This window comes from Choristoneura fumiferana, chromosome Z (genome assembly GCF_025370935.1).
Source record: "Choristoneura fumiferana chromosome Z, NRCan_CFum_1, whole genome shotgun sequence".
NCBI lineage: Eukaryota > Metazoa > Arthropoda > Insecta > Lepidoptera > Tortricidae > Choristoneura > Choristoneura fumiferana.
In genome coordinates this window covers 5,011,255-5,024,396 of record NC_133472.1, presented here as the reverse complement: position 1 = coordinate 5,024,396, position 13,142 = coordinate 5,011,255, and the positions used below count along the sequence as shown (strand labels likewise).

The following is a 13,142-nucleotide window of genomic DNA, read 5'->3' as shown; positions in this document are numbered from 1 at the left end:
TGTTACGGCGGTGGGTTAGGTGGAAACTTTGATCGTGCTTTTCGACCCATTGGAGGCGTTTTCAGTAGGCTGGAATACGGTTTCAGGCCGTTTCAGAGGATGCTCTATCACATATTAGTTTATCAAAATTTCACCCAAGTTACCGTTGTTTTCAGGCGCCTGAAACATGTTTTCAGTCCGTTTCAGGCCACCCTCTATCCGATGACGCCATAACCTGAAAACCCGTTTTCAGGCGTTTTCAGGACCCCTTATGGGCCTCTGAAGTACATTTCAGTATATGGCGAAATTTTTCAATAGGAGTGAAAGAGATAGCACGATTAGAAAGAGACAGCTATACTGAGAACATTCGAGAAGGTGTGTGACAAGGATAGCCTATATGTGTGAGAGAAACAGACTGATGATCCTGTTTCCGGAATATTCTAGTAACTGTGTGAGAGAGATAGCACATGAAAGAGACAGACACTCTACTCGTTTCCGGAACATTCGAGATGTAGGTATGACGTCCTAGCTGGACTGTTCTCGAACTTTGTGGACCGATTCACGGGGGTATATAAGCCGGGTGAGGTTGCGGCGGAGGACAGTTTCGAATGCGATACCGAGCGATAAACATCGAAGAGAATCAAAGCGACTTGTAAGTGAGTTTTAGAGTGCGAAATTACTGTGAACTGTTTTTAAGTGTTTTGTAAAGTTAAGTAACAGTGTGAAAATAAATCCTACTCTTATTCATCGGTGTTAAAAGTGCTTTTCAATCACGAACCCACCCCACGAACGTAACATTTGGTGTCAGAAGTGGGATTGAAAATGCCGCTTACTCCGCGAGAAGAAGAGAAGGAGAGGATGCAGACCCGAAGCCGCGCCGCAGCTGGGGACCCTACAGACACCGCCGCAGCGTCAGATACAGCGGTGGCAGTTTCCCCAAAGCCGGAAATAGACGTCAGTGCGATTCTGGTCCTCCTGAAAGAACAAGCTAGAAGGCAGGAGGAACAAGCTAGAAGGCAGGAGGAACAAGCTAGAAGGCAGGGAACATGCTAGAAAGCAGGAGGAACAAGCTAGAATCCTGCAGCAAGAGCTACGGGGTCAGAAGGAAGCTCAGGAGAACAAGCTAGGATTCTACAGGAGGAACAAAAGAACAGTTCGAACTCCTCCGTGAGGTACACGACGCAACCGCAGAATGGAAAAAGGAGATGGCTGAGGTCCAGGATAAAATTGTGGCAGTTGACATTAAAGTCGAAAATCACGAAAAGCGCCTCAACGGTGTCAACGAAAAGGTAGAAGGCCACGAGAATCGCCTCCAGAAGTTGGAGATTAAAGTGGCCAACGGCACCACCAGTTTATCGGGTGCACCAGCCACAGGAGGTGAAAAGTTAAAGTTACCACCATTTGATGGTACCTCTTCATGGGCCGCATACAAGCACCAATTCGAGTTGGTTGCGGAAACGAATGGCTGGAGCAAGGATTATGCAAAAACGGCACTGAGTTTGGCGCTACGGGATGAAGCTCTTAGTGTCTTGGAAACGTTGGGAAAGAATAAGACACACGACCGTCTCCTTGAAGCTTTAGAAGCACGCTTCGGTGACAGTCATCTAGAGCACGTCTACAGAGCTCAACTGAAGGACAGGACCCAGGGTCGTAATGAGTCATTACAAAAGTGGGCCCTAGAAATAGAGAAACTGGTCCAAAAAGCATACCGAGATTCATCCTCTTTTACGGATGGAATGCTAGTGCAGACATTCATAGATGGGATTCGAGACTTTGAAGTGAGGGCTGCTGTACGACTGGGTCACCACGGGAGTTTGAAGGATGCGCTTGCCCATGCCCTCGAGGTGGAAGCTGTACGTCAGGACCCAACAAGATCCTTCAGGGTGCGCGAAGTTGCTGTCAGGGAGCCGATTGCTCCACCTCGAGAAACGGGACCTCGGTGTTACAACTGCGGGGAACGAGGACACATGCAATCTGGCTGCCCGAAAAGATATTGGAGGCGACGAGACTCGGACCAAATGGAGAGGCCAGCAAGCTCTGGTAATCCAGAGCGGCAGCAGCAGGGAAACGAGTAAAAGCCAGGACTATGGGACGAGTGCTGGCTGGTGGTCAAAATGTCCCAGTTATGATCTCCCAGGCGAACAACGGGAACAGTCTGGCTGTCAAAGGAGAAATTGGTGGAGTGCCATGTCACCTTACTATCGACACCGGAGCTTCTCGGACTGTGATCAGTTCTCGACTGCTAAAACACCTGATCAGAGATCATCTAGTCCGACCAATGCATCTTCAGCTGCAAACGGCTACCGGCCAGAACATTTCCGTCCAAGGGGAGCAAGAAGTGTCAGTAAAGATTGGAGAAAAGAAGTACTGGCACAAAGTCATCATTGCTGACATCGTAGACGACTGTATTATTGGTCTAGATTTTATGAGGAAGTACGATTGTAAGATCGACTTAAAAGGCGGCGTGCTGAAATTTGGGGCTTATGAAGTTCCTATGGAGGGTGAAGTGGGTGGACATGTCTTCTGCGCTAGAAGGACTACACTTCAACCGAGATCGCAAGCCCTAGTTCCAGTGAAGTTGCCATATGGTATGAGACAAGGATCTCATTCCTGCGTGTTAATAGAGAAAATAGCTGGCAGTAAGCCGTGGATACCAGCTCGCACAGTGGTAATGACGTCATCTGCAGCATTTATAAGGGTTCTTAATTTAAGTGACACTCAACACGTCCTAAGTAAAGGAACCCTTATGGGGACATGCGAGGCAATCTCTTGGATACGGAGTTGCCATGGGCCAAGCGAGAACAAGTTGCAAGAAGAAGTTGTGGATATTGGAAAATTATTGGAAAACTGCGAGAATGATCTCACGGAGGAAGAACTTCTAAAGGCGCGTAATCTACTAAAGCGCTATAGGAGTGTCTTCTCTGCACATGACAGTGATATCGGGAGAACTGGAGTAGTGCAGCACGAGATCGACACTGGAGATGTCATGCCTATTCGACAGCGACCTCGGCGAGTTCCAGTAGCTCGAGAAAAAGAAGTCGAAGACATGATCAAGGAAATGAGGAGGGACAAAGTAATAGAACCGTCAACCAGCCCTTGGTGTTCTCCAGTAGTCTTGGTGAAAAAGAAGGATGGAACTATGAGATTTTGCGTTGACTATCGTAGACTCAACGACGTGACCAAGAAGGACAGTTATCCATTGCCGAGGATAGACGACACGTTAGACACTTTAAACGGCAAGAAATGGTTTTCCACCTTGGATTTGAAAAGTGGCTACTGGCAAGTGGAAATCAAGGACAAAGATAAAGAGAAAACAGCCTTCTCAACTGGTAAAGGACTTTGGCAGTTTAATGTTATGCCGTTTGGGTTGTGCAATGCACCGGCAACTTTTGAGAGGTTAATGGAGCAAATACTTGCCGGACTCCTGGGTGATACTTGCCTAGTGTATCTGGATGACATCATAATTGTAGGTAAAAATTTCGATGACCACCTTAAGAAACTGGAGCAAGTTTTGTCCAAGTTGCGTGACGCAAATTTAAAACTAAGTCCGAAGAAATGCTCATTCTTCAAGCGTAAGGTTAACTACTTGGGACATGTAATTTCATCAGAAGGCATCCAGACAGATCCTGAGAAGATAAGTGCAGTTAAGGACTGGCCAACACCGAAAGACAAGACAGCAGTGCGTGCCTTTTTAGGACTTTGCTCGTACTATCGACGATTTGTGAAGAACTTCTCGGATATAGCAAAGCCTTTGCACCAGCTGACGGAAGAGAAACGACCATTTAATTGGGATGATCAGTGTGCAGCAGCCTTCTCAGATCTCAAACAGAGACTTTGTGAAACACCGATTTTGGAATATCCCGACCCGGATAACGAGTTTGTTGTTGACACTGATGCAAGCAATACTGGCATCGGAGGAGTCTTGTCACAAAACAAAGGAGATCAAGAAGTTGTGATAGCCTATTTCAGTAAATCGTTATCGAAACCCGAGAGAAATTACTGCGTCACTCGGAGAGAATTGCTGGCAGTCGTTAAAACTTTGCAGCATTTCAGCAAATATTTGCTTGGACGCAAGTTCCGAATCAGGACTGACCATGCTGCTTTAAAGTGGTTGTTAGAGTTCAAGAACCCGGAGGGTCCGGTGGCACGCTGGATCGAACAACTGCAGGAATATGACTTTTCCATCGAGCATCGAAGTGGAAAGTCACATGGAAATGCAGATGCCCTCTCCCGAAGGCCTTGTCCGGATGACTGCAAACACTGTTTAAGACAAGAGGATAAGGACTGCGTGAAGATGTTGAGGACCGACACTGTTAGCGAAGAGTGGAGTGACGCAGTCATGCAAGAAGCACAACAGGAAGATCGTGACATAAAACCCATTTACGACTGGATTAACGGTGGAATGCCCAAACCAAAGTGGTGTGAAGTAGCTCCGATGAGTACAGTGACCAAGAGCTACTGGGCGCAATGGGAAAGTCTGATTATGCACAATGGCGTACTGTGTAGGAAATGGGAGTCAGCGAACGGAAAGGATGCTCACCTTCAAGTGGTCGTACCAAGAAAGAGAGTTAGCGATGTTTTAAGATCCTTTCATGATGGCATTTCCGGCGGGCATCTAGGAGTAAAAAGGACTCTGATGAAGATTCGACAACGCTTTTACTGGATACACTGTCGGGAAGATGTGGAAGACTGGTGTAGGAAGTGTACTAGCTGCTCGTCAGTCAAGGGGCCACATACACGCAGTAGAGGTGCGCTTAAAGTTTATAATGTGGGGGCACCTTGGGAAAGAATTGCTTTGGACGTCGCAGGCCCGTTCCCGATCTCTGACCGCGGAAACAAGTACATCCTTGTGGTCATGGACTATTTCACCAAATGGCCTGAAGTGTTTGCCATTCCAAATCAAGAGGCAGTCACAGTAGCGGAAACGTAGTGGCTGAAGTATTTTGTCGGTATGGAGTACCTCTTGAGATCCACAGCGATCAGGGAAGAAATTTTGAATCTCTGGTGTTTCAGGAGACTTGCCGAGTCATGGGAATTCATAAAACTCGGACTACGTCCTATCATCCACAGTCAGACGGGATGGTCGAGAGATTCAATCAGACTCTGGAACGACATTTGGCCAAAGTAGTTGACAGCCATCAAAAAGATTGGGACAGGCATATTCCACTCTTTTTAATGTCATATCGGACCGCAGTTCACGAAAGCACGGCCGTGACACCTGCGTGTGCTAATTTTGGAAGAGAATTGCGGTTACCTGCGGATCTACTGACAGGACGACCTCCAGATGCACCAAAGACGATTTCAGAATATGCAAGTGAACTGCGAAACCGGATTGATGGTGTTCACAATCATGTTCGTGAACACGGACTGCAGGCCAGCGAAAAGATGAAGACCAGATATGATCGGAAGTCTAACCAGACGAGATTTGAGGAAGGATCGTTGGTGTGGCTACATAACCCTATGCGAAAAAAAGGGAAGTCCCGAAATTATCACCGAGTTGGGAAGGACCGTACAAAGTAGTCACTAGGATCAACGATGTCACATACCGGATACAGCGTAACGCGCGTAGCCCCTGTAAGATTGTTCATGTTGATCGGTTGGCCAAATACCATGGATCTAATGATGCTCGGGACGAGCATGTCTTAGGAGGGGGCAGTGTTACGGCGGTGGGTTAGGTGGAAACTTTGATCGTGCTTTTCGACCCATTGGAGGCGTTTTCAGTAGGCTGGAATACGGTTTCAGGCCGTTTCAGAGGATGCTCTATCACATATTAGTTTATCAAAATTTCACCCAAGTTACCGTTGTTTTCAGGCGCCTGAAACATGTTTTCAGTCCGTTTCAGGCCACCCTCTATCCGATGACACCATAACCTGAAAACCGTTTTCAGGCGTTTTCAGGACCCCTTATGGGCCTCTGAAGTACATTTCAGTATATGGCGAAATTTTCAATAGGAGTGAAAGAGATAGCACGATTAGAAAGAGACAGCTATACTGAGAACATTCGAGAAGGTGTGTGACAAGGATAGCCTTTATGTGTGAGAGAAACAGAGTGATCATCCTGTTTCCGGAATATTCTAGTAACTGTGTGAGAGAGATAGCACATGAAAGAGACAGACACTCTACTCGTTTCCGGAACATTCGAGATGTAGGTATGACGTCCTAGCTGGACTGTTCTCGAACTTTGTGGACCGATTCACCGGGGGTATATAAGCCGGGTGAGGTTGCGGCGGAGAACAGTTTCGAATGCGATACTGAGCGATAAACATCGAAGAGAATCAAAACGACTTGTAAGTGAGTTTTAGAGTGCGAAATTACTGTGAACTGTTTTTAAGTGTTTTGTAAAGTTAAGTAACAGTGTGAAAATAAATCCTACTCTTATTCATCGGTGTTAAAAGTGCTTTTCAATCACGAACCCACCCCACGAACGTAACAATAGGAAGTACTCGTATCTACGTAGAAATTAGATAAAATCAAAATAACAAAATTGTAATATATTGACTTAAAAGATATTATCAGGTTAGACATAAATACTGTGCGTCAGTGGATTTTTAATGGGTTAGTGTTGGTTCATAGATTGCTGATTAAGACATCATGTCTATTTCATTTTGTCCTAGATATTGTGCGATTGATTGTAAGTGTGGATAAAATGTGCATAATGAATATTAGGATTATAATTAACATCACATGGCGATGACTCCGATACAGAGAAATTATCTAGGTCATCAATCAATCGGGAAGGTTAAGTCATAAGTCATAATGTGTAAATAAATAAAGTTCTAAAAGAAATAATAATAAACTAAAATTTAAGTACTTACGGCGCTCTTAGACGCCATCATAGTCAATGGTATTAAGGTACCTCTTTTCTGCAAGTAATCTAGCAGGACATTCGGAGTCACCCGTCTTGTGGCCGCACGGTTTTTTGAAATGCAGACAAGTAGCACATTTTGGTGGTTCGGCTGTCCTGGTGCATTATTTGATAGCATGCCCAGTTTCTCCACAGTGTCCACAAATGAATGTCTCCCGTCGGCAGGACTTGGCGGCGTGCCCGTACTGCTGGTTCTTAAAACACCTCGTTACCAGGGCTAAATCTCTAACGGGACAGGATGACCAGTGCACGAACACTCTCTCCTTTGTAATTAAGGCCTTACGTATTTGAGCCAGTACTTCTATTACGTAATTACAGGTCTCGGCCTCTTTTTTTCCCGACTTATGGCTGAGTTAAATAGATCTGATAAAGGTTTCGTATATCAATACCTTCAAATGTTCCGGCTAAGTTTTGTTGGAAGTTGCAGTTGTACACTTCCGTTTCCTGCATATCTGAAGGCACTCCAACAACCACTATCCTCGGTTTGCGCTTGTGCGGTTCATCCATGGTAAGCCCCGATGAGGTCAGCTGCGCAGACTGCTTCAACTTTTCTCAATGTCCGCCTTGGTGTCAGTGCTGATGATTACTCCGCCATTTCTGTCTCTTTTTTCTCTTTTAAAATATGGCTTTTGTCCTAAGTAATAGGACAATTTCGCCAGTGTCAAGGTAAACTCTCTTTGAGAGGGACGTTGTACGGTAATTGTAGTTTGGAACTTAATAGTAAAATTCCAGAAACACGTGGAGACCACCTGCGCATTAAACACAAGAGCAATATAGAATTTTGGAATCACTGTTCACTGTTAAGGTTAATCGCCGCATAAACACTATCAAAATTATACATCAACTAGCCAAAGAAACAGAAATAGCAAAATTAGATATTGTCTACATCCGCCATCTTCGAATGCTACAAATCGAATCCCATTTCTGTCTTGTGTAAACCTCTTTCTTGCAGCTTCAATTGTTCAGGGGGCCTACCACGCTCTCTTAATAAGATTCAGTTTAGGCTCTAAACTAAACTGCATCGCTATTGTACATGACGTTACTTTTGCGGTTCAGTTCAAGCACGTTTCAGTGGTTCTTTTTGTCACTGGGATAGATCGCTACGGAGCTGACGTTACTGGGCTGTATAAAGGTCTTCGCGTTTCTTTTTTTGACTTCGGCGAAGGAGACAGGTCCGCTGTAGTTTTCGAAGATTCTTCGATACGTTTTTTAAGGTCCAGTAACTGCTGTGAAAGGTCTCGATTGTCTTTGAGTACCTGAAGGGACTTATGAAACTGTAGAGTTTTCTGTTTCAATTCCTGGTACTGCACGGCCAATTGTGAAGGGCCATGACCTACTTTGCGGCAAAGATTACTTATCCTCAGTTTTTGCTCAGAATTCAGTTTCCCTTCGAGGATATGGCATCTGGATCTCGGACGTCGATACGATTTCATGAGGATCCTCTGGTCTAGCGGGCGTGCTGCGGGAGGCGGGGGCGGGGCCAGTCGCGGGCGCAGGCGAAGATGTCGGGCTGCGGCTGCGACGCGTTAGCCCACTCCGATTAAATGGACATTGGTTTAGCATTTTCAATAGCTTTTAAAATTTGTTTTATGAGGAACTTATTACTTATATTGATGGAACTAGCACAATATGTTGAGAGTGCTGATTTATGTAGTTGTACTGTAAACTAAGTTGTGATCTAAATTTAAGCTTGCTAAGTATCTGGCCACATCTCGTTCACATGGGGACTTCTTATTTATTAGATTTTTCAGAACACCCATCTTTTTATTGCTGGCATGTACGTGCTTAAAGTGGATGGCCTCCAGCTACTCTTTAATAATTCCTTTTCTTTGTCATTCCAGTCAACTACCTGATCACTCCACCCCCAATCTTCCAAGCTTGTAGCTCTAGTAGTTCCAACTGAGGTGGAGGGTAGCTCGTTGTCATGTCTATGAGTACCTTAGACCACAGAATAATTTATTTTCCCAATAATTCGGGTATCAGTGGAACAGCTGGCAACACAATTCGTCACGCACACTAGCATCCTTGCAAATTGTCTTACACCGTACTTACGCACACTACAATATTGAGTTGCCGCATTCACGAACCTTTTTGTTTTTAAGTAGCGCGGAATCTAGTCGAGCGAGCGCGCGAGACCAATCATTCATCTATACGAGTACTTCTCTATTGTGTAAAAAAGTCTTGTGTGAAAAAGATCTCTGTGTCTGATTTTTTTTTAACAAAATGTTTATTTGCCTCTCTTGTAAAATTTTGATAAATGCACTTACTACGACAAACACAACATTTTACCTGTCTAAACTATTTAACACACCAGACTATTTATTGGAAAATTATACATGTATACTTATAACAAACAGTCTGCTGTGTTAATTAGTTTAGAAAGGTAATGTTATGAGTTTGTAAAGTGTTATTAAATTAAAATATTTGAAAACTGACGAACCTTTTCCCTTCCCGACCGTAGTTTATAAATTGTCTTTGCTTACAATACCGAAAGGAAACTGGAAAGTTGTCTGGTACTTATTTCAAAAACATACCTACAGAGTTAATAAAAATAAAAAAGTATTTACCTTACGAGTCTTACCCATTCTTTTTCATGGGATTCAGAAAAATTGAAAAAACGTAGAATGTGGTAAATTAATTCTTTCGGATTAATGAATTCCAAATGGTTTGCTTTAAAATATCGGGTGACGTTAAACTTGGGCCCGTACATATCAAGTACTGATGCAGGAGCGTGGATTTTTACGAAAATTAAATTTTTATGTATTGCCATCTGAAATACAAACAAACCTTTTTCTTAAAAAAATCGATTATGAAATTTATTTAGTGTTGAAAAATTCATCGAAAATGATTACATTTTTATAGTTAAGATCTTTTCTACTCCTATACTGTAATCTGTGATTGACTTAATCAAGAACAGTAATATAACAGCATACATAACAAGATTCTGGAAAAGTCTATATTGTCTATTCCCCATAACAGCACTGTATCGTATTGTGCTAAAACGATACTGAGGGCCTACTCCGAGGTTCGAAAATTGAAGTTCGTATCGTACCTTCCCTCTCGCTCTCGTATTAAATAGTATAAGTGTCAGAGGACCGCACGACACGAACTTCGAATCTAGAGTTTCGTAGTAGCCCAGCTGCAGGGCTACTAAGAAACTCGAAACTCGAAGTTCATATCGTACCGTTCCTCTCGCTCTCGTATTAAATAGTATAAGTGTCAGCGGGACCGCACGACACGAACTTCGAGTTTCGAGTTTCGTAGTAGCCCTGCTGCAACGACTTACTTTTTTTTTCTTAATTCGTACGTTCGGACAGGCTAAGGTGCCAGTTAGGCACATTATTTTATATGGTTTTTATACAGAATAAAAACTTTCCGAACATACTAATCCAATGCCTGCCGACATTTAAGTAACGCGTATTTTTAACATCGTCACAGACAAGTAAACGTTAATCAAAAACAAAATTTAACTTAGATAAATTTTGACATTTTCATATTTCTCACTTGTTTATTGTTGTTTACCTTCTCTTTGCATTTGCCAAATATACAACTGCGGCATAAAATACTATTAATATGCTCGGCAAAAATGTTCGTACATTGATCGCTGTTCGTGTGTACAGTCGAATGCAAAATACATAATTATATAGCCATAGCGTCAAAATAAAATAAAGGTGTATAATATATATTTTTTGACGTCTTGGTAACGTACTTATATATATTTTATTTATTTATCAAAAAACGAATTACATTAAGAACATTCTAGTAATATTCCCTATATTGACGATGTTTTAGTATTCGTTATCGCTTAATAATGCAGTTCAATGTCCTAACTTACAGAAGGGTCAATCAACTTTTAAATATTAGTTATCTGTCTCGTAACTTACAAATGCACTAAAAGTTAGCATTAAAACCATACTTTTAATAAGTACCCGGGAGACATCGATGTACTCCACGACGTAGGTATCTGTCGTGGAGTACATCAATATACGTTTTGCCGCATTTCGAAAAAGCTCCTTGGCTCCTTAATTAAACTATAGATAATATTTGTTACATACCACCCCAGGCTCCAATTCCAAAATAAGACCATGTTGTACTATGTTGGTTAGATACTGAACTTTAATATTTTCAGTACTTTTCCGGCCATCATCTCGTAGGGTCAGAATCATATCTATGCGACGTATGCCATCTCTAAAATATCCTGTGTGGCCGGGATTCTACGAAAAAAGAAATTCCAGCTGTAAAATGACACCATTTATGGTGTGAGCCGGGGCACTCTGCTTGAGAGGCTATAGGATAGGTCAATCCACCAGGCTATCATGACTCCTCTTCATTGGTACATTTATTACAATTTTGCGTTTGTTATGTAAGAAAGAAAGAAATAATACTACATTTATTTACAATAGGTATAAGACAAAACAATATTATTAAGAACGATACTATAAAAAGATTTTCTGTCAAATTTTTATGTATGTACAGTATGGGTGTTACATGGTCAAACACTACAATTACTAGTTGCTAGCTATTGCCCGCGACTCCGTCCGCATAGAATTCATTTATCGCTATCTCGTGGTAACTATGCAATTTTCCGAGACAAAACTACTATGTGTCCGTCCCCGGGACTTAAACTATCTAATACCGAATTTTATCTAAATCTGTTCAGCGGCTTATTCGTGATAAGGTAAAAAAAAACACACAAACAAACTTTCAAACTTTCGTATTTATAATATAAGTGGGATATTTTATCTGATTTGTAATGATAACATTAGCTATAATAATTAATAATATATCCAGCTATACTAATTTTATAAAGAGGAAATATTTGGATTTTGGGATATTTGTTACGAATAAACTCAAAAACTACTGGACTGATTTAAAAGAAAAAACACCATAGATTGCTACAATTATCCCAAAGTGCCATTATTATGCTACAATTATCCAAAGTGGGATAATTGCAGCATAATAATGGATCCTGGGACCTGTCAGAAGAGACGATGACACTTGGAGGATCCGCAAGAATGCCAAGATTGAGGAGCTGGTGGCTGAGCCTAATATAATCGGCGAATTTAAATCTCACAGGCTTCGGTGGCTCGGCCACTTGCTGCGAATGGGGGAGGATCGAGGGTCAAGAGGGCGTATTTGGGACGGCCAACTGGTCGTCGTCCGGTTGGTCGGCCGAAGTATTGCTGGGCTGATGCTGTGGAGGCGGATCTGCGACAGCTTCAAGCCGGCAATTGGCGTGAAGATGCGCAGGATCGGGTTAAGAGACAAGCTCTCGTTTCGGAGGCCAAGACTCATTTTGGGTCACTGAGTAGGTAGTAAAAAAATAGTCACAAAATGTCTTTTATCGCATGCGCTGCGGAAACTATTGATGATGGAACAAAAAATTATCTACAATATTTAAGAACATCGATATCTACAAAAACTTCGCGGTATGTCCTAGTTGTTATATTATTTGGTCTGATTTTGGTCGGCATTTCTATCAACTTTTGAAATGTAGAAAAATAGTTATAGTGACAATATACTCGGGTGAAAAGAAATCGAGCCGCCCTTGCAAATTTTTACTTTTCCATGATAACACTTAACGACCTAAAAAACATAAAATCAACATATTAATATAGAAAATACAAACTGAGACATGGATCCACAGAAAAACCACAAAGCTGGTGTCTTTTTTTGGTATTTCTGTGCATCCATGTCTCAGTTTGTATTTTCTATATGGTTTTCACGGGATGACCGTAAAAGTAACAAATTTGGAGTTGAAATAAAAATACGGAAAGGCTCCCAAAACCAATCATAATAAAAAACAATATAAAAATTGCAAAGGTGGCTCAATTTCTTTGCTGCCAAGTATATTGTCACCCTAGCGACACTTCATATAAAAACACAATGTATGGAATTATGAACATACTGTGCACCAACATTGAAAACTAAGACACTCTTGCCAAATAAAAGAGTTGGTTAATGTTCTGTCCTAATATACCAACCCCGACACGCTAATTTAGCCGCATTATACTTCACCCCATGTTGGCCAGCATGTGACGTACGCCACTGACGCCCGCCATCAAGTCAAATCTGTCGCGCGAGTTTGGTGTTCTTATTTTCACTGAATGTATTAAAAACTGCAATTAACTGCATAAACAGATATTATGGGTGGCAAATCTTTGCAGAAGTGTGAAATTTGTGGTGTATGGAGAGTGAGAAGGTTGAACAAAGATATACTTTTGGCTAAATTTGTGGTGTATGGAGAGTGAGAAGGTTGAACAAAGATATACTTTTGGCTAAATTTGTGGTGTATGGAG

General features: G+C 42.2%; 1 pseudogene; it reads right to left on the bottom strand.

The window, feature by feature from the left end:
- Positions 1-6,800: 6,800 nt before the first annotated feature.
- Positions 6,801-12,138, bottom strand: LOC141440653 (uncharacterized; annotated as a pseudogene).
- Positions 12,139-13,142: the final 1,004 nt, after the last annotated feature.